The sequence below is a fragment of the Ambystoma mexicanum genome, chromosome 4q (assembly GCF_040938575.1).
Source record: "Ambystoma mexicanum isolate Mex_15411 chromosome 4q, UKY_AmexF1_1, whole genome shotgun sequence".
Lineage (NCBI taxonomy): Eukaryota > Metazoa > Chordata > Amphibia > Caudata > Ambystomatidae > Ambystoma > Ambystoma mexicanum.
This window is the reverse complement of record NC_090928.1, coordinates 267,761,042-267,782,022: the sequence shown is the minus strand read 5'-3', so window position 1 is coordinate 267,782,022 and position 20,981 is coordinate 267,761,042. Positions and strand designations below refer to the sequence as shown.

The 20,981-nt window shown below is 45.2% G+C and overlaps 1 protein-coding gene across 2 annotated transcripts in view; it reads right to left on the bottom strand.

Annotated features, from left to right (window-relative positions):
• LOC138467662 (centromere protein J-like) overlaps window positions 1–20,981 on the bottom strand; it is a 714,848-nt gene that overhangs the window by 546,318 nt on the left and 147,549 nt on the right. The gene's annotated exons all lie outside the window — the stretch shown is intronic.

Sequence of the window (20,981 nt, the reverse complement as noted above, 5' to 3'; positions counted from 1 at the left end):
AGTGTTGCATTACTGTACTTTAGTGCCTTCGGCTGAGCGTCCTCGTGGAATTTAGGATCCATTTCACCGATTCCTAGGAAATCACATGGGGGAACCAGAAGCATTGTGATGTAATTGTTTGAAGTGATAGTGGGTGGGACTACATTTGGGTGCACTTGGTTACTTGCGGTTGTTTATTTAGACTTGGGATGAGATTTTCTAGGCAGGGACTACAGGGTGGCCTGTAAGGTGGTTATGGCTAATTACCTTGTGTTCCTTTATGTGATTGTCAAAATAAAGTGTTTAAAAAAAAGGTTCTCATGGGTAACACTGTGAAAGAATTAAAGACGACAGGATACATGCAGTTTCGCTCTTGCACAATCTCTGCTCTGTCTCGTAATGTTGGCTTGGGATTTTCCATTTTAGTGCAACACATTGCATGAGTGCAGGAAATCCAAGATTCTCTACAAACTGAAAAGGCAGAAGTTCTAGATCCAGCATTTCTGCTTTCATAGCACAACCCGTCAGGGGACAGAATGTTTGCAGTCACAAAATGTCTGCTTCTCCAATGTCTCCACCAGAGTCGGCGGCTCACGCTGCTCATTCTGGAGTTTCCCCAGATGCGTTTAGTCCCACTCAGATTTGTGGTGGCTTTGCATATGGGCGATCTGCCCTGGTGTACCTAAATGGGAGCCCGCCATGCCCCACTGACCTCCTTCTTGCAAATGGCACAGAATTCAGTGTTGGTCTTGGTCAAAGCCCAGACAACTGACTTTGCTGATTCAGCGGTTGACTAAGCAAGCTCAGCTGGTAGTGGTGGAGACATGCATTTGAGGGACATTCCTCCATAAAGAGCATAAGGTCTCTGCTGGGCGGGCTCAAGGGTGGTCTGCGGTAACATATGTGTGCAGGTGATTGGGCGACAAGCTGACATATAGGTACGGGCAGATTACGAAAATCCAAGGTCATGAGAAATACAGCAAAAGTCGAATCTTCTTCTGTGGAAGCCAAGGGAGTGGAGATCCTGCTGCGGATCACGACTTTTCCTCCCCCACCCCCTGTGGAAACTACACCTACATATACCGTTAAGTGCTTTTCACACAGTTTGGTAGGAACAGAGAAATGTGACCATGTGTCACCAGTTTGCAGCGTTTTGTTTAATCTTGAGTGCATACTTTTTACAGCGATGCATTTACAGCACTCTGCATACTGTATTTCGGATTTCTTCCTTAAAATCAGTTTAAATACACATAATATCTTATATGCAATTAAAGAACACAGTTAAAAAGGTAAAAGGCTTCACGGACGCCATTTACAAGTTACAGCACTGCACCCCATCCTGCCTCCTCCACACTGCACTGTTCTTGTTAGGTGCGAAGGTACTTCCCTAACATGCGCCATTCCGTTGACTTGCCAAGCAACTGCCGCAGAGAGCGCACCACAAAACATCAAGTGAGGCAAATGCAGAGATGACTGGGGAGTCTTGTGCCCCTGGATGCCACTAGTCAACAGTTCTAATTCATTGGGGATATGGGTTGCTTGCAGGGCATACGAGAGTCTTGCAGAGTAAAACAAGCTTTCTATTAAAGATTGCAAAAATTCGAGAAAGAAAAAGCATTTTTTGTGCAGGACTGAGTTTCTGGAATACTCTTCCTTGATTGCCTTTCTGATGGTTTTGAAGAACTTTCAATTTTCAAAGTAATTATGGCATATCTGAACTGCTAAATTGTTTTGGGATGGTTTCTATGTTGTGTTAATTTCCAGCCTTAGCTGGAGTCCAACTGGGCCCCTTCGGCTGTTGTTGATTGCATCAATGTGTTTTCGTTTGCTTGTACATCTTTCTTGACATCACCAGTGATAAAGTGCACGTTCAATAAATGCCTTCATAAAACTCGTGCAGTAAAGAGCAACGTTCAATTCATCACTGATGCACTTGCAATAGTTAGAAGTACCTAACTTCTTCTCTGCAAATGAGGAGCATGAAGGCTCAACGTGCATTGGAAAGTGTCAGTCCTTCAGTTATGAAGATATGAAGATAGTGGTTAAACCAGGGGTCTGCAACTCTCTAGATATGTTGGACTACAACTCAAGTGATTCCTAACTGTTGACTATGTTGGCCTGGACTGATGGACTGATGGGATTTGTAGGTCAAAACATCTGGAGAGCCAAATGTGGCAGAGCCCTGGGTTAAACCAAGGTGACACTTATACTTGAATCCTAAAACAGCCATTTTTATTAATGGACCAATGTCTGCATACTTTCCCTTCTTCAGCGGTACATTTCAAGGCTGTCCCCTCTCCCCACTCCTTTTTATCCTGGCTATAGAACACTTTCTGGAAGCAATCAGACAAGATAGCAACATACAAGTGTCAAAAGAGAAATTATATCGTGCCTCCTATTGCAATAAATATATGTATATTGGCCTACACCAAGCTGCTCAAAAGTCGCTTGCGAAAGAATCCGTGTTGCAAGGTCCTGACCTTAAATCAATGTAAGCCGCCATTTTAGGCCAATCCACCATTTTAGGATTCGCTTTGTAAAAGTCACCCTGTGAGTTAAAATGGTGGACGATGTCATTCCAAAATACAACATGGCCGTCTTGACCTCTGTACATAGCTAATATGTAACTTTGCTGCAGGCCACTTGTTGAGGTCGTGAACTGAGACCTTGTCCTTCGTTGACCTGTGTGTAAAAGGATTACTCGTGCAATGAAACTAAACCACGAGCATATGTTGAAACAATGTATTCAAATACTGAACGTAGGACACTTCTTTAACTACATTGTATTAATGTTTGAGAAGGCCTGCGTGGAAAATCTTAGAATACACAGTTGCTGTATAGGCTTGTTGATACATGTATTAAAGGGAAACCAGTTATATGCGGTTGTTCGAGACTTGGCACGAACCCTAGATCGGTGATGTATTAAGTGGAATATTAACCCAAAGTGGGGCTGGACATCGTGCCCACCAAGTGTATAAAAAGTGAATGCATTCTAATGTACAGGGTCTCTCACTGAACACACTGAACCATGCTGGAGTTCGTTGTGTTGTACTGAGGGCCGATAGCTATCTGATTTTGCTCTGTTTTTGTAACTGGATTCGGTATAAAATAAAGTACTTTGTATGTTTCTTTGTAACCCGTGTTTGGTGTATTTCCTTTTGGGGTACTCAGCCTCGATATTTTGATCTTGTTTTCACAGTTGGCGCCCGAATAGGGACCCTCAAGATTGATGCCGGATTGTTGAAGGTTGACACACGCTATCGGACCAGGATCGGACGGTGTGACAAAAAGGGGCTCCACTGAATGAGACGCGACACCTCAGCAGCGCTGCACGACCCGATCCCTGGACGATTAGCTCGTGGTCTGAGATGGCATCTTGACGAGGGTCCACTTATCGAGGCGGGCAGATTTGCCAAAATCACCATACACAAGGTAAGATTAGTTAGGTAAGTTTCTTTGAAATCCGATCAGACCTCCTTAGGTTTGTTCAGGTGAGTCGTGACCCGACTCTTAATTCAACCCTGCAAATTTGAATTTGGAGCATTGTATCTGCAGACACAATTATTGACCAGGTAACACCAATAATTTGATATGCCTGGGAAATTGTCTACCTGCTTCAGGGCATTGTTCCGCAGCGATAGACAATCTTTGGAATTTAGCCATCCGGCACCACAGGAGGGGTCGCCGGCATGTACTATGTACTGTAAGCATGGCATTGGAAGTATAGTATTTAATGACATTTGGCACAGACAAACCAGACATGCCTCCGAACTTCGGTGGCCAATCAATGGTAGTTTCAAAATCCCTCGAGTCAATTCTATTAAAGAAAAAGGCTAGACCTGCAGCATTTGATGTTTTGCAGAATTGGAAAAAAGAAGCGTTGCAACAACTTAAAAGTAGAGAGAAGCATGCGCGCCGTCATAAGACGAATGCCGAAAAAGCATTATTGTATGACCAAGATAAACATTCTGAATCGACTAGAAGAACAAGTTACTTTCTTACCTGGTAACGTTCTTTCAACGGGATGTTCCTACGACGTATTCCTTATCTTTGATATACGTTTCCAGCTTGCTGGCCTCGGAAATTTTTTCTCTGTAGAGGGCGCTGCGCGTTGACGTCCGCCGCGTCGATGTCCCTCGAAGGCCACCGTATCGGCGCCGATGTCACCATGCCCATAAATAGACATGCGCTGCGTCCGTTGCTCAGTTCCGTTTTGTAGTATAAGAAAGACATGCCTGAATTGGTTAGTAACCTTGAAGGAGCGAAAAGCTGCAACCACAAGGGAAGTTATCACTGCGGGGATGGATGGGAGGGGTGATAAGGAATACGTCGGAGGAACATCCCGTCGAAAGAACGTTACCAGGTAAGAAAGTAACTTGTTCTTCGAAGGGATTGTGTCCTCCAAAGTATTCCTTATCTTTGATAGACTCCCATAGCAGTGGTATGTAATTGGAGGAGGGAGTGATAGTGTTATATATCCCTTTAGGGATGTACCGAGTGTAATAAGGCTTTGCCAAATCTGGTCTCTTAAGCAGTGGAGGAATCCAGGTTGTAAAATGTTGTGAATGTATGTGCGGACGACTATGTGGCAGCCGCACATGTGTCCCGGACCAGTATCCCTCTCTGGAGAGCAGAAGACGCTGCGATACCCCTGGTTGAATGAGCCCTGAGGTTTTGGGGTGGCTCTTTCCCTGCTAGTCTATAACATTCCAGGATGGCCAAGATAATCCACCTGGAGATGGTTTGTTTTGTTATGGGTAGTCCCAACTTGTGACCTGAGTATCCTACAAACAACTGGTCTGCTTGCCTGATTGTAGCCATTCTGCTGATGTAAAAGCTGAGAGCTCGCCTAGGGTCCAGCCTGTGTAGCCTTTCCTCCTCTTTCCCCGGATGGGGAGGAGGGTAGAATGAAGGCAAGGTGATTTTCTGAGTAATATGGAATTCAGAAACTACCTTTGGGAGAAAATTAGGCTTCACCTGGAGGACAACCTTGTCCTTGTGGAAGATTGTATGAGGGGGTTTACAGGAGAGAGCTTAAAGCTCACTCACCCTTCTAGCCGATGTTAGTGCTACAAGTAGGACAGTTTTAAGTGTGAGAAATCTTAATGCGCAAGAGTGAAGTGGCTCGAATGGAGTGGCCATTAAGAAGTTTAAGACTAAATTTAAGTCCCATAATGGAACCTGGAAGGGTTTTGGAGGGTAAACATTAGTCAGACCCTTGAGAAATTGTACCAGTAGAGGAATTTTGAAATACGATGGTTCCTCCGCAGTGCGCTTGAAGATAGAAAGCGCTGCGAGATAGCCTTCTACAGTGCCAACTTGAAGGCCTGAGTTTGCCAAGTAGAGTAGAAACGATAGCACCGTTGGTGTACCGCATGAAAAAGGGTCGATATTCTCTTCCCTACACCAGCTGCAAAACTTGTTCCAACGGCAGCGGTATAAAGACTTTGTTGCTGGTCTTCTAGCCGAAAGCAACACCTCCATGACGTCATCAGGGAGATCCCAATCCTTGTACCTCAACCTTTCAGAAGCCAAGCGTGAAGGTTGAGGGTTCTGATGTCTGGATGGAGAACCTGACCTCCCTTCTGCGAGAGAAGATTCTCTTTGAGTGGAAGACGGATTGGAGGACAGATGGACATATCTAGAAGGCCCGGGTACCACGTTCTCCTGGCCCAGTCCGGGGCAATTAGGATCATGGTGAGGAATAACAGGGACTGGTGGAAACGCACAGAGGAGTGGAAACTCCCAGTCCACTACGAACGCGTCTCCCAGAGCTCCTCTCGGGAGAAAATCCCTTGAACAGAACAGATCGCACTTCCTGTTGGTGCTTGTGGCGAACAGATCCACCTGAGGGGTTACCCAAAGGGCGAAGATCTCTTGAAGGACTTCCTGAGCTAGCTCCCATTCGTGGGAGACTGTGCTCTGCCTGCTCAGAGCGTCCGCTGTCAAATTCTTCTCTCCGGCTAGATGGACTGCTGATAGAGAGATTCCTTCCCGAATTGCCGAAAACCAGAGCTGCATTGCCTCTCTGCACAGTGGTAGTGAACCTACGCCTCCTTTTTTGTTGAGGTAGTGCATGGCCACCGTGTTGTCCGTCATTATCAGGACATTTCTCCCCTGTACTGATGGCAGGAAAGCTTTCAGCGCTAGTCTGATCGCTCTCAGCTCTAATAGGTTGATATGTAGTCTGGACTCCGATGGAGACCAACGACCGCTGATGGTCAAGTCGTTGGCATGGGCTCCCCACTCTGTGAGCGAGGCGTCTGTGACTACTGTTATCTCCGGCCATGGTTGCCAAAACAGTTCTCCTTTCAAGATGTTCTCTGAATAGGCCCACCACTGAAGGTCGTGGGCTACCTTGTCCGGAATCCGGAGGAGGTCTGACATTCTCCCTGAGAATTGTGACCACTGACTTCTCAGTGCCCACTGAAGAGATCTCATTCTCAGGCGAGCCTCTGGCACAAGGAAGATGCAGGATGCCATGAGGCCTAGCAACCTCAAAAAGTCGAAGGCTGGGAGACGTTGGGCATTTTGAAACTTGGTGACCATCTGTAGAATATCTTGAGCCCTCACCTCTGGTGGCGAAGCTTTTCCCAGGGAAGTGTCCAGGACCGCTCCAATGAACTGGAGTCTCTGAGATGGTATCATCTGTGACTTCTTTAAATTGAGGGAGAAGCCCAGTCTGTGAAGGAAGAGGCAGACATAATCTAGCTGGGTCCGGGCCTGTTCCGAAGATACGGCCCTGATCAGCCAATCATCCAGGTAGGGATAGACATGGATCCCTTCCCTCCTTAGACACGCCGCCACTACCGACATCAGCTTGGTGAAGACCCTCGGGCAGAGGTCAGCCCAAATGGCAGAACTCGAAATTGATAATGAGAGTTGCCAATTGCGAACCTCAGGTATTTCCTGTGCTTGAGATGGTTTGGCACATGGAAATAAGCATCCTGAAGGTCCAGAGATACCAGCCAGTCCTGGAGCTGGAGGGCCTGAAGGATCTGAGAGAGAGTTACCATCTTGAACTTGTCCTTCCTGCGGAACTTTTTCAATTCTCTTAAGTCCAGGATGGGTCTCAGTCCTCCGTCCTTCTTTGGTATGAGAAAGTAGGGGGAGTACCAGCCCTTGTTCCTGTCCGCTACAGGTACCAGTTCTATGGCACCTTTCTCTAGCAGGTCCATAATTTCCTGCAAGAGGAGCGGATCTGAAACTTTTCGGGAGCTGTTCCCCGGTGGATGACTCTGAGGGATGTGTAGAAAGGGTAGGAAGTAACCTTGGGCAACTGTCTCCAATGCCCAAGCATCTGACGTTATAGCCTGCCATTCCGTCAGATGGTGAGTTAACCTGCCCCCTACAGGTGTCTTGTGTGCAAAGGCCTCAGAGTGGTTTGGGGGCGGCTGATGCAGATGCCGAGGGTAAAGAGGCACCTGCTGCTGCTGCGGTCTTAGTACCTTTCACCCGTCCACCTCGGGTGGATCTTCTTTGGCCCCTTTGAGCCGGCTGTCCTCTGCCTTTTCCGAATGCAGAAAAATAGCAAAAGGACTTTCCTCTCCCAGAGGTTCCTGAGGGGCGAAAAGGAGTTTGGCGGACAGCAGCTCCTAAGGATTTTGCTGCTGCTTTAGAAGTCTGTAACTTTTCCAGACTGTCATCAGCCTTTTTTCCGAATAACGAAGAGCCGTCAAAGGGCATATTCAAAAGTCTGGCCTGTACATCTGGAGCAAAGCCAGACTTTCGCAACCACACATGCCTGCGGATTGTTGTACTAGCCGCCATGGCCCTGCTGATACTGTCAGCGGAATCAATGCCAGTTTGAAGAGACTCGCACATGGCATCTTTGCCATCTTGAATGATGTTAAGGAAGGCTTCCTTCTCCTCTCAATCGGGTATGCAGTCAGCCGCTGATAAAGCACACTCCCATAATGTGTGACTGAACCTGGCGAGCGTACAGGTGGCGTTGATGGACTTCAACGCCATACTACAGGCAGAGAAGACTTTCTTTGCCATAGAGTCGTACCTCTTGTCATCCCTGTCGTGTGGGACAGTAGGGTAAGCAGTCCTACTGCTGGATGAAGTTGCCGCTTGAACCACCAGGCTCTCTGGGGTCGGGTGTTTTGACAGGTATTCAGGGTCAGCAGCCGCTACCCTATACTTTGTCGACAGTCTTTTATTGACTGCTGGGATGACCTCGGGAGTCTCCCAATTGGAAGCAATTTTTCTTTGTAGGGCTGCATGGAAGGGGGCCACCGGGTCCTCCTGTGGGCCTTTGTCCAATATATCCGTTAGATCATCCTGTTGGAAAACAGGTGAAGGCGCAGACCAACCCATAAACTCAATTATTCTTGCCATCAGGGTTCTATATGGTGTTTCTGCATGTTCCCCTGGGTCTGGCTTTAGAAATTCCACTTCTGGGGAAGTGTCAAGTCCACTGGCCTCATGAAGTGAGTCCTGTAGTTCCTTCAGCCTCCTTTCTTCAGAGGTGAAATCCTCTGCAGCAGGCAGTGAGGATCTCTGTAAACCAAATGTTTCTTGGTCAGAGTCTTCTCTTTCTTCATAAATTGAATAAAGACCAGGGTATTCTCTCTGAAATGGAGTAAAGCCCATCTCTAGGGCTGAAGGAGCCAAACTTGTCGTTATTGGACGAGAAAATGTCGACGTCGTCGACGCCGATGTAACCGGCCTCGAAGGCGCCGAAAATGGCGTTGAAAAAACTGGAAGGGGCCTCGAAGAATTCGAGAGGATCGGGATACTACTCGAGGGCATCGACGACGGTCTCGGCGTCGTGCCGGAGGCCCTTGAAAACACCGTTGGCTGTGGAGCCTTGGTCCTCTCTTTCATCGGCGTCGGATGGCGTTGAGTCGATCGACCGATACGTCGAGGAACCCTTCGACAACGGCGTCGATGGCGCCGACCCGTGCGTCGAGGGAATCTTCGACGACGGCGTCGAAGGAACCCTCGCCGACGGCATCGAAGACGGTGCCTTCTTACCCGATGGCTCATGGCGCTCTCGGGTGGAATGTTTCGCCGGGTGCTGCAACTCGCAGCGTTTTGATTTTTTGGGTTTTTCACCCGGGGTATCACCCTCAGCTGTCTTCGAGGGGGTCGAGGCCGTGTTCTCGAAGACGCTTAACATTTTCTTTCTGAATTCCTCCCACTCGGTTTGAGAACTGTGTTTGGTGGGACAGGAAACTCTTTCTGTGGACACCGAAGACGACGAGGAATGGGACCTTCGACGTCTCTTTTTTGAGTGTCTAGATCTCGACGAATGGTGGGAGCTGCTCCGAGATCTAGAATGGGAGTGTTTTCGATGGCGAGGAGACGAATGCCTCGACTCGGCCGACGAAACCTTCAAGGAGGTTTTGGCTGACCTACCTCTCTCGAGCTTCCCCTTTCGCTCCTTCAGGGCTTTCGCTGTCATGGACATACAGTCCTCACACTCCGAACAATGGTGCTCGGACCCCAAGCACCATAAACATACCCTGTGTGGATCCGTTATTGACATTTTTTTACCGCAGTCTCGACATTTCTTGAAGCCGGATCGCGGCATCGTCAGTTCTGATGAAGAAGCCATCGAGAACGATAAGGAATATTGGTCGAATTAAATTTAGATAAACTCACTGAACTGAGCAACGACGTTCCGAGGCCCCACGAAGCGTGGAAAAACGGAACTAAGCAACGGACGCAGCGCGTGTCTATTTATGGGCATGGTGACGTTGGCGTCGATACGGTGGCCATCGAGGGAAATCGACTCGGCGGACGTCGACGCACAGCGCCCTCTACAGAGAAAAAATGTCCGAGGCCAGCAAGCTGGAAACGTATATCAAAGATAAGGAATACGTCGGAGGACATAATTGCTTCGAAATATGGACAGGGCTGTCTCACTTGGAATTCAAAAAATATATCCGTCCAAAGACCTCCATGCTTCCGATTAATTTATAGATAAATTGTTAAATGAACGAAGGCCTGGTGCCTCTGCGCCACCTCCGTATGTTCCTCTTCCTGCTGCTTTGCCTCTTCCTCCTGTTATTCCTGCTCTACCTGCTGTTGTTCCCGTTGTTCCTGCTCTTCCTAATGTTCCCCTTCCTCCAGCTCCTCCACCTCTTCTTATCGCACCAGTTACAGTACCTCCATTGAATTTACCTGCTCCCTCTCTTCCAAGTGGTCCTGAGCCACTTGTAATCGATCGAGGTGCAGGGTCAAAGGTTGTCACTCGCAATACTGTACCACCGGAGAAGAAACGTGAGTTAATTGCATGGGCTAAGCATTGTATGGAGAAGGATGATCAAGCTAGTGTTTTTGCCACACTTTGTAATATGGATACATTTCCTGAGAACAATGTTTTTATTGAAGGGTTAGGGATTCAGTTATGTATAATGTGGGGAAAATTAAATAATACAGATCTCCTACAAGGGTTAAGGGATCTAAATACTTTAGCGTTTTCTAGAGACACTGTGGAGAAGGTAAATGAGCATGTTGAGAGGTTATTTGGGTATAGAAAGGAGTTAGAAAAGTTACAGAATGAGGATGACGAGGAGGAAAGTATGTATGTACAGAAACAGTTCCTTCCTTGTCGTAAATCGATATCTGAGGAAGCACGAATTTGTACAAACGACGCACTTAGATGGATTTCAGATATGTCGATAACCCCAGTTGAAGTATATGACACGTATAGTCAGTATACGCCAGAAATGCAGAGGAAAGTGATACAAGTAATGATAGAGTACCTACAGGATGATTGTGTAAAAAGAAAGATTAGTTGTCCCACAGAGTTATTGAGTATTTATAAGAGAGCTTTTTCACTTGACACTTCTTCGACTGCTTTAGCGCTCGACTTGGCTTTGTTGCTTAGTAAGCGTTCGGAGTTGCCTACATCTCAGGTGCCTATGAGAGAGGTTCCTCCGACATTTGTCCCGAAGGTTGAGATTGCGGCTCATCCTGCACATAATATAGTTGCTGTGAACATTCCTGCACATTATGTATCGCAGTTCGTTCACGTCCCGTTCTCAAGACAGGAAGTGAATACTATTAGGCAATCTATTCCTGATATTAGGAAAAATCCGACAGGATTCTATAAAGAAATAGAGTCCGTCTTGCAATCCTCAGTATTCACCTTAAGCGATATTGATTTGTTATTCCCTGTACTCCTGCCTGTAGATTTGTAGAAACAAGTTAGAACTATTGACGACGTACCAGGGTTGGGAGATACATGGGTGAATGTAACTAGACTCGATGGAGAAAGGCCAGCTGGTGAAAGACCGCCTCAGGTGATACTAACTTTGCCTGATAGAATTATAGATAAATTAAAAACTATAATTCCAGAAAAAAGAATTATATGCGACAAACTTACGGCCTGTGTCCAGGGAAAGTCTGAGGGTGCTACCGAGTTCTTTAATCGGTTTGAACAGGTATTCTCGGATTTCAGTGGACAAGACCTAGGCACAGAGTCTGGGAAAAGGTTGCCTGACATCCAGCCACAAATTATGTCTTCTGAGAGCACTTGGCAGGCAAAATCACAATCAGAAGTACTGCACATGGCTCAGTACTACGAGAACCGTGTCAATAATGAAAAAGATAGGGTTGAAAAATGAAAAGGCGATTTGAAAACTAAAGTGCTATTGCAGCAGATTGTTAGAGGCCCCAGAGGGGGTAGTTCTCAGATTAGAGGTCAGTATGTCCCGCAAGGCAATGTGCCCTTGGGTCCTGTGAACATTAACCAGTGCGCCTATTGCCGTCGAGAGGGTCATTGGCGAGCACAATGCTCCGTCCTTCAACAAAGGTCAAATAATAAATTTGGAAATATGGGTAGATGATCCAGAGGTCGCCCGGGTGTAGAGGGCCCTGGTAGAGGTCAGTTTGCACAGGACCCTCAGCAACCTTTCTCGCAGGATAATCAGATTTCGAGTGTGGACACCAGGAACATATTTGATCATCCTTCCGCTGCATATTTATCTGAAGAGCTTCCTTTTGATGACATTCTGTTTCGTTAGGATTGCCCGAAGCAGGGTTTGGTACCTACACCTATTCCCGTGAATCAGAAGGGTCCCTACGTTGAAATAATGGTGGGAAATAGGAAACATCCGTTTTTGATAGACAGTCGAGCGCAGAAGTGTTCCATTGATCATTCACGGGTTCCAAACATTCCACTGTCAGGGCAAACCAATGTTTCTGTAGGGTTTTCTGGCACACCAGTTGTTTGTCCGGTTTCTTTGCCGGTACCTATTTCTTTGGGTCCCTTTACGGACCACTGTCCATTTCTGTTGACTTCGAATTGTGGAGAGGACTTGCTGGGGTTGAATCTGTTCAAAGAATTAAATGCAGTGATTTATTGTTCTTCTGATGGAGTGCGCTTGACGATTTCACCACAGCAATCTTCTGTCTCGCATTTCTTGACTAGACCTTTGCCGCCAGAATTCATTAATGTACCAGCTTGTGGGCTGTCGACGACAATGATGTCGGTGTTCTACAGATTGAACCTGTCAAGATAGTTTTGAAACATGGAATTGAGCTGCCACGCATTCCCCAGTATAAGATTTCAGTTGAGGGCGAGCGAGCGAGCTTTGAAGTGTATTGTTTCTGATTTTGTGCATCGCAGGGTGATGTTTGTGTAATAGTCCAATTTTACCCATGTACAAGAAAGGCGATAATGCAATTCCATTCCATTTCATAATTGATTTACGTGCCATTAATAAAGTTGTGGCTCCACAATTTCCAATTGTGCCTGATGTAACGACAATTCTAAACATGATTCCAGCTACAGCTACTTACTTTAGTGTGGTGGATCTAAAGAATGCTTTCTTTAGTATTCCTATACACAAGGATAGTAGATACTTGTTTGCGTTCACCTTAGGGGGACGCTCGTTCACATTTACTCCTGCAACTCAAGGGTACACAGAGAGTCCTAGCATTTATAGTAGGGCTTTGAAAGAACAACTTGATACCCTTGAATTGCCCTCTACCTGTACGTTGCTTCAGTACGTTGATGATTTGCTTTTAGCTGCTGACTCTGAAAGTGCCTGTAAGGAGGGCACTGTGTTATTTCTTATCCATCTAGCTAAGCATGGTCACAAAGCTTTGCTTAAAAAATTTCAATATTGTTGTCAGGAGGTCGCCTATTTAGGCTATCTCCTGTCAAAGGAGGGAAGAAGATTGACGCCTGAAAGAATAAAACACATTTCTGGCATGTCTGTCCCAAATACACAGAAGGAAGTTAGAGCCTTGATAGGTATGGCTTCTTACTGTAGGTTGTGAATCTCAAATTTTTCACTAGTGTTCAAACCGATGTTGGCTTTGACGAAGAAGGGCATTTCTTCGCCATTGCCATGAAACACGGAACACCAGCAAACGTTTGACTTGCTTAAGACTGCAATATGCTCTGCACCAGTTTTGGGCACACCAAACTATGAAAAGGCCTTTGTGTTGTTTGCGCATGAATGTGATGGATGTGCTTTGGCTGTATTAGCGCAGGAACATGGAGGGAAGAATAGGTCGTGTGGTTACTTTTCTTCCACCCTTGATCCTGTAGCATGCGCTTTGCCAAGATGTTTGCGAGCTGTCGCTGCTGCTGCTGCTGCGTCTGTAAAACAGAGTGAGGGAATGGTCCTAGGCCATGATCTAACCCTGATGGTGCCTCACTCTGTAGATGTTCTACTGAACCAAACTCAAACGCAACACCTCACTTCTGCACGGTTGACAAGATAGGAATTGATCTTGTTTGCTCCTCACATTCAAATTAAGAGGTGTTGTGTTCTTATTCCGGCTGAACTCCTACCTTTCCCGCAAGATACTACTTGCGGCGATGAAATGCCACATGATTGTTTGTATACGGCCGAACAAGAGACAAAGGGTAGAATTGATTTGAAAGATACTCCTTTGGATAATCCACAAGGAGAGCTGTTTTGTGATGGCTCCTGCTTCAAACTTCCGGATGGTACATCCACAGCTGCTTAAGCGATCACTACATTAAGCACGGTTGTGGAAACTAAGAGAATCACACATAATTCTGTGCAGGCAGCAGAGATTATAGCATTAACCCGAGCTCGTGAACTTTTCGAAGTAAATATATATACTCATAGTCAGTATGCCTTTGGGGTGGTTCACAACTTTGGGAGACTTTGGTCAGAGAGAGGGTTCCTAACTTCAGATGCACCAAAATCCAACATGGCCTAATAGTACAACTACTCTCAGCGCTTGCGCTCCCTACTCAGTTAGCAGTTATGAAATGTGCAGCACATCGAAAGATTCCAGATGATATAGGGAAAGGGAATGCTTTCGCTGATCAGATAGCTAGACAAACTGCTACTGATCTCCTTACGGAGATGTATGCTTCAAGGGAGACTGTAAATGCTTATGCAATGGATGAGGGTGTTGGGTCTGTACGGAATATCCAAGCTGATGCCACGTTAGAAGAATCCGAAAGGTGGGCTGAAGGCTTGGGGAAACTTGATGAAGACGGGTGTTGGGTGGATATAGTGGAAGGGAAATGGCTACTCCCTGACGCGTATGTAATGATGATGGTCATCATGGCCCAGGGTCCTACGCATGTATGTGTCCAGAAGATGACAAAAATGTTAGAGAAAGTTTGGGTAAATGACAAGATTTCGAAAATTGCCCAGCGCTTCGTCCAGGATTGCATGATTTGCCTACAACACAATGTGGAAAAGGTGACAGTAACTCCAAAGGGAAGTTTTGGGCCACCCTCTGTCCCCTTCGAAGTGATCCACTTTGACTTTATTGAAATGGAACGATGTGATAATAAAAAATATGTGCTGGTGGTTATCTGCGCTTTTAGTAAATGGGTGGAGGCTTTCCCTATTAAAGATGCTACAGCTATGACTACTGCAAAAATCATGTTAAGGGAATACATCCCGCGGTTCGGGCTACCAAGACTTATCTGGTCGGACAATGGTCCACATTTTGTCGCTGCTGGAATTCTGCAGATATGTGCGGCATTACGAATTGACAAACGGTTCCATTCGGCCAGACATGCTCAGAGCGCCGGACTAGTAGAAAGAGACAACGGCATCATTAAGAACAAGCTCGCTAAGACGTGTGCCGGCACCAAACTAAAATGGCCGGACGCCTTACCGATCGTGTTGTTATTCATGCGTACAACCCCTCAAACTAAGACTGGGCTCCCTCCATTTGAGGTGGTAATGGGGAGACCTGCCAATATTTGGAACCTTCTTAAATGCAATTCATTGAGAAATGTTGAAAATGTATTACTTTCAGATTATTGTAGCCAGTTGACTAAAACCCTTATTTGATTTATCACCAGGTACGAGAAGCTTTACCTGTGCGATACGAGGGCCCGGGCCACAGTATACGGCCTGGAAGCTGGGTGCTCGTCAAAGCGTTCGAGCGCTCCTCGCGCCTCGCGCCTCGCTGGCGTGGGCCGTTCCAAGTCCTGTTGGCCACCCAGACAGTGGTGCGGGTCGCTGGGAGAAAGAACTGGATCCACGCATCCCAAGTCAAGAAACTTCCTCACCCTGTGCCACACGTTACAGAAGAAACAGAACCCCTTGCTGATACTGCAACCAACGATCCCAAAGCAGTAAGTAGCACTGAGAGTGTGTCGGAGAATCTCTCTGAGCCCGTGAGGCTTGGGGAAGCTGCCATTTTGTTTCCACACTCTCCAAAAGTTTTGCATCCGGAAACTGCTATTTCAAATTCGGCATCTTCACTTGCTTCCGACACGTTGCTTCCAGCAGGAAGTGACGACATATTGTTTCCGGATCAATCAGTACCGGGAAAAGTAAGGTACAATCTGCCTCCAAGAAAATAGACTTACGGCACAGTTTTGCTGTGCATCTGACAGACTTACGGCACGGTTTTGCTGTGCATCTGATAGACTTACGGCACGGTTCGGCTGTGCATTTGAAGAAGAAAATGATCATCGAGGGCTTGTTTTTGCCCAAATTTGAGAAAGGGGATTCTGTTGGCTAGGGTTGTGGAAGGACTAAGAAGTCGCTCGACCGGGAGGTCGCCAGCAATGAACATTGGGGTATCCGTTTGAAGACTACAATGTCTGCTACCGCTACCGCTCGTATGGGACTTGTAAATAAGGGGGTGACCAACCGGGACAATAGACAAAATGCCTGGGCCCCGAAAATGCATTGCTGTATTTTTATAATGATATTTGGGTTTTTAATAGTCGCTGCCTTAGGATTGTGGTACTTTGAGGAAACTCATTCTTTAGAACTTTTGTTACCTACTGAAAGTATACCTATTGTTCCTACTCCCTTTGTACATTTGCATACTCTATCCCCTAGGGACTCTCAGCATAGACAGAGGTACCACAATAACACTCTACTGCTTATCATGAATGCTACGCATGCCATTTTTAATAAGTTTAACTGTTGGGTCTGCTCACATTTACCGCAACACGGGGATAAGGGGCTAGGTTGGTATATTCATCCTTTACCTTTGACAACTGATTGTTATGCTTCTCTTAGAGCACTGTTCTTTGGCCGATGGAATGATACCATCTCGGGGAACTTTGATGGCACCAATTTGAATAGTTTTGAGAAACGTGTTTTAACTCCCTTGGGAGGCTCGCTTTTTGCAAACAGGAGTAAACCAAATGTTGCTTCTATTAGGCCTTCTGATAAACTGCCTCGTCCTTTCCAATCTTTGATTTCCTTTAAAATGGCTCCAATAGGCAATAAGGATGCCATGCCTCCTTCTTACACTGTTAATCATAGCCCCGATTCAGACTCCTTCTGCATACAGAGGAATGGGACTCAGTCAATGGGAAATGTTCTAGGTTGTGCCAACGTTGCAAATTTGACTGGGGAAAACAGACCTTTGTATGTAGGCGAACCTGTCTACTTTGTCTGCGGTAATGTAGCATTCCCATGGTTGCCCAGGGATTGGCAGGGAACCTGTTATTTAGGGATCCTGTTACCTGGGGTGTTTATAGCTAGTACAAGAGAAGTTTCAAAGGCTCGTCCACGGCGGGACGAGAATGGTGACACCCCAGCACAAATCTTGGGAGATATAGCTAAATCAGTTGTGCCATTTTGGGGGTAGATAGCAAATTCAGAAGATATCAGAAAACTAGCGAGAGTACTGGAGAGAACCATCAACCGGACCACTAACAAACTCTACAATATAACGTTAGAACAAAAGGCGATAAGATTAGTAGCACTTCAAAACCGAATGGCATTAGATGTCATTCTGGCTGAGTGTGGTGGAGTGTGTAAATTAGTGGCGTCCGCTTGTTGTGTTTTCGTACCAGATTCCTCCCCAACCATCTTCAAGGCAATACAGAATCTGCACATCCTTAGTTCCGAAGTGCATGTTCCTGAGGGAAACTGGGATCTAAGCGCTTGGTTTTGGGACTTCTTGCGATCTTGGGGTTGGAAGGTACTTTCGGTCTTGCTAATTATTTTGGGAATCCTGTTGTTTCTTTGTTGCTGTATTCAGTGTCTACCTGGTATGTGTTCGATGCTAGGGGGATGTTGCGCACAAGCGATAGGTTTGATAGGACATAAAGTGTATACCCCGGATAAAACTTCCAGAATATGTGTTGAAAGAAATTTTAGCAAATGACCTAATGGCAATAGATATTTCCGACAGTGATTCAGGGTGCATGGACGATGATGCATGGAGTTATTTGCAAGGAGATCCAAAGTAGTTTTAGCACTTGGCATAGGCCCAAAAGGAGGGTTTGTCAAAGGAGAAATTATATTGTGCCTCCTATTGCAATAAATATATGTATATTGGCCTACGCCAAGCTGCTCGAAAGTCGCTTGCGAAAGAATCCGTGTTGCAAGGTCCTGACCTTAAATCAATGTAAGCCGCCATTTTAGGCCAATCCGCCATTTTAGGATTCACTTTGTAAAAGTCACCCTGTGAGTTAAAATGGTGGACGATTTAATTCCAAAATACAACATGGCCGTCTTGACCTCTGTACATAGCTAATATGTAACTTGCCTACAGGCCACTTGTTGAGGTCGTGAACTGAGACCTTGTCCTTCGTTGACATGTGTGTAAAAGGATTACTCGTGCAATGAAACTAAACCATGAGCATATGTTGAAAAACTGTATTCAAATACTGAACGTAGAACACTTGTTTAACTACATTGTATTAATGTTTGAGAAGGCCTGCATGGAAAATCTTAGAATACACAGTTGCTGTATAGGCTTGTTGATGCATGTATTAAAGGGAAGCCAGTTATATGCGGTTGTTCGAGACTTGGCACAAACCCTAAATCGGTGATCTATTAAGTGGAATATTAACCTGAAGTGGGGCTGGACATCGTGCCCACCAATTGTATAAAATGTGAATGCATTCTAATGTACAGGGTCTCTCACTGAACACACTGAACCACGCTGGAGTTCGTTGTGTTGTACTGAGGGCCGATAGCTATCTGATTTTGCTCTGTTTTTGTAACTGGATTCAGTATAAAATAAAGTACTTTGTATGTTCCTTTGTAACCCGTGTTTGGTGTATTTCCTTTTGGGGTACTCAGCCTCAATATTTTGATCTTGTTTTCACACAAGGTATTGACGATGGTGGAATAGTAGTAAAAACAGTGCCATATGCTGATGATGTATTATTGCTTTTGAAGAACCCTGATACTAGTATGTGTTACTTGTTAGATATTATCAAACGATTTCCTTTAGCATCTGGTTATAAATTAAATAAATACAGACAAACCTGAAATCGTACCCCTAAATATACTGTGTACTAGATATCACACTCAAACATTTGGCATGAAATGGTGCCTGCAAGGTATACATTATTTAAGGATTCATATATCCTCATCTATTAAAGCATCGTTAAGCAGTATACCACAGTCGGGTTATCAAGGAGTTTACGAGTTCATGGTCCCCTCTTTACCTACCATGGTGAGGTCATATTGAATCTATTAAAATGATGGTTTCCCCAATAATTTTATATCTTCTATATATGCTACCAATCTCCCTTCCTTCTTCTTTTTTTAAAGATACAGATTCATGTTTGATCACATTTTTATGGGGGAAAATGCAACATAGAATATCATTAGGCAAGCTTAAAAAACCCTGTGCTCTTGGTGGAATAGGGTTTCCTGACTTTAAAAACTATCATGTAGCCTTCAACTTGAAGCAAGCTCAGATGTGGTTTGCCCCCGCAGAATATGATTTTACACCTAGGTGGTTGCCCATGGAGAAAGCTATGGTTTCTCCTCCAACTTGTGCTGATTGTAACGCCATCAAGGGGAAAAATAGATTTGTTAATAGGACAAGTGTTATCCTCTCTGCCCGATATATTAGATCTTTTTTGTTCCCTTCTATTATGAAACCCACTCAATTCATCTCACAATACCTTTGGTTTAATACATTAGTACGAGTTAATGGAAGATCTATTTTTTGGAAACTATGACTTTCTGAGGTCATTAAATATATTAGCTATTTGTAGGGGGGATCCAGTGTTTTTTAATGGATTTGCTAGGAAATTCAGCATCCAAGCTTCCTCTGTGCACCAATAGGCAACTATTATCAATGCTGTTATGGAAAACCATGATCTGTTAATAAGTAAATCTGACATCCGGTTGGACAGACTATAGCATATGCATAGTTCCAATTTTAGTGCCTTTATGTTTTATAAGGTTCTCCCTAATGACTCCTCTTCGGATTCTAGGTGGAAATCGCAGATTGAATGGCAACAGCATTTGCTCTTTATTGGACAGTAAATTACTTTGGACTCTTGTTTGCAACAACATCTCCATGTCTGCCAGCTTGCTTCAAACCTTATTCTTCTTCCCTCATAGAGTCTTCATCACTCCCTTAATGCTTTTTAAATGTAATGCTGGGCAGAATGAAAGATGCCAGAGCTACCTACATGCTTGGGGATCCTTTACCCGGACGATTGTGGACTGTGAACATGTTAAATCTTATTGGGAGAGTGTCTGGAATACTATTAGGCGTATATTTCAAATACGACAAGACTTTTGTTTTAAATATCTTCTAATAGGCAGTGCAGATGTCTTGGAAAGTAATGCCTGCTATTTATTTGACCTTTTTATTCTAGTGGCAATCCAGATTGTAACGTCCAAGTGGAAGCATCTTGATCACGTTCATTATCAAGTCTGGTGGAATTCCATTTGTAACATTCATAGGTTAGAGAGATGTAATGCCCCCCTCCCTTTTCTGTTGCTCAAACATGAACTGAAGTGGCAATTGTTCTAAGGTTTTTATACAATGCAATCCTTGTTTAAAATTATGGTAGAAGCCTGCATATAAGTTTCCTGCTTGTGTCTCCCCCAAACCCGCCTAGCCCCTGCCTTATGAATGCGTCTGTACTCTCTTTTTGCATTGTGGTCTTTGTTTGTCCGGTTACATCTCATATTTAAAATCTGCTATTCTATTCTGCATCAAGTTTATAAGCGTACAAGGCCTTCATGAAGCCTATCTTCAACATTTGAATGGAACAATGTTCTGTCACCCTAAGTTACTAGGGGAATCCAGACGTGGACCCCTTGCTCACTATTCTTAGAGAGGCACAGCTCCACCCTACTGATGAGGTTCAACCAGACTGAAACACATGTCTGGGGTTGCTGTTGGTACTCTTGTTCAGAGGAGAATTGCCTAGCATTTCGGTGCTGGACTTCCCTTGGGCAGGACAAAGACTGATATGTTTTGGAAATGTCTCCTCTGTGAAAGATAGAGAGCTAAAGAAACTGGGTAAGGCTCTCGCAACCAAGACTAATGTCTGGCAGGCAGACTCCCAGGACCCCCTTGTTAATCTGTTATCTTAATATGACTGCGCAAAATACTGGTAGTATTATATGCTTTGTACTGCTTACGGTTCTAATAAAAAAACATTCAAACTAAAAAAAAAAACAAGGTGACACATCATTGCAACTTCTCCCTGCAGCGTCTGCCCCCTCTCTTGGAAGCAATGAGAGCTTGAAGCCTCCTGCATATTTGAAAACCTAAGCTATGGGGTGGCAATGCTGTAAGAAAAGAAAGAGGTCTGTCGTGGAAGCACAGGACCAGCATTTGAGGAGAAGGAGTTTGGGGCT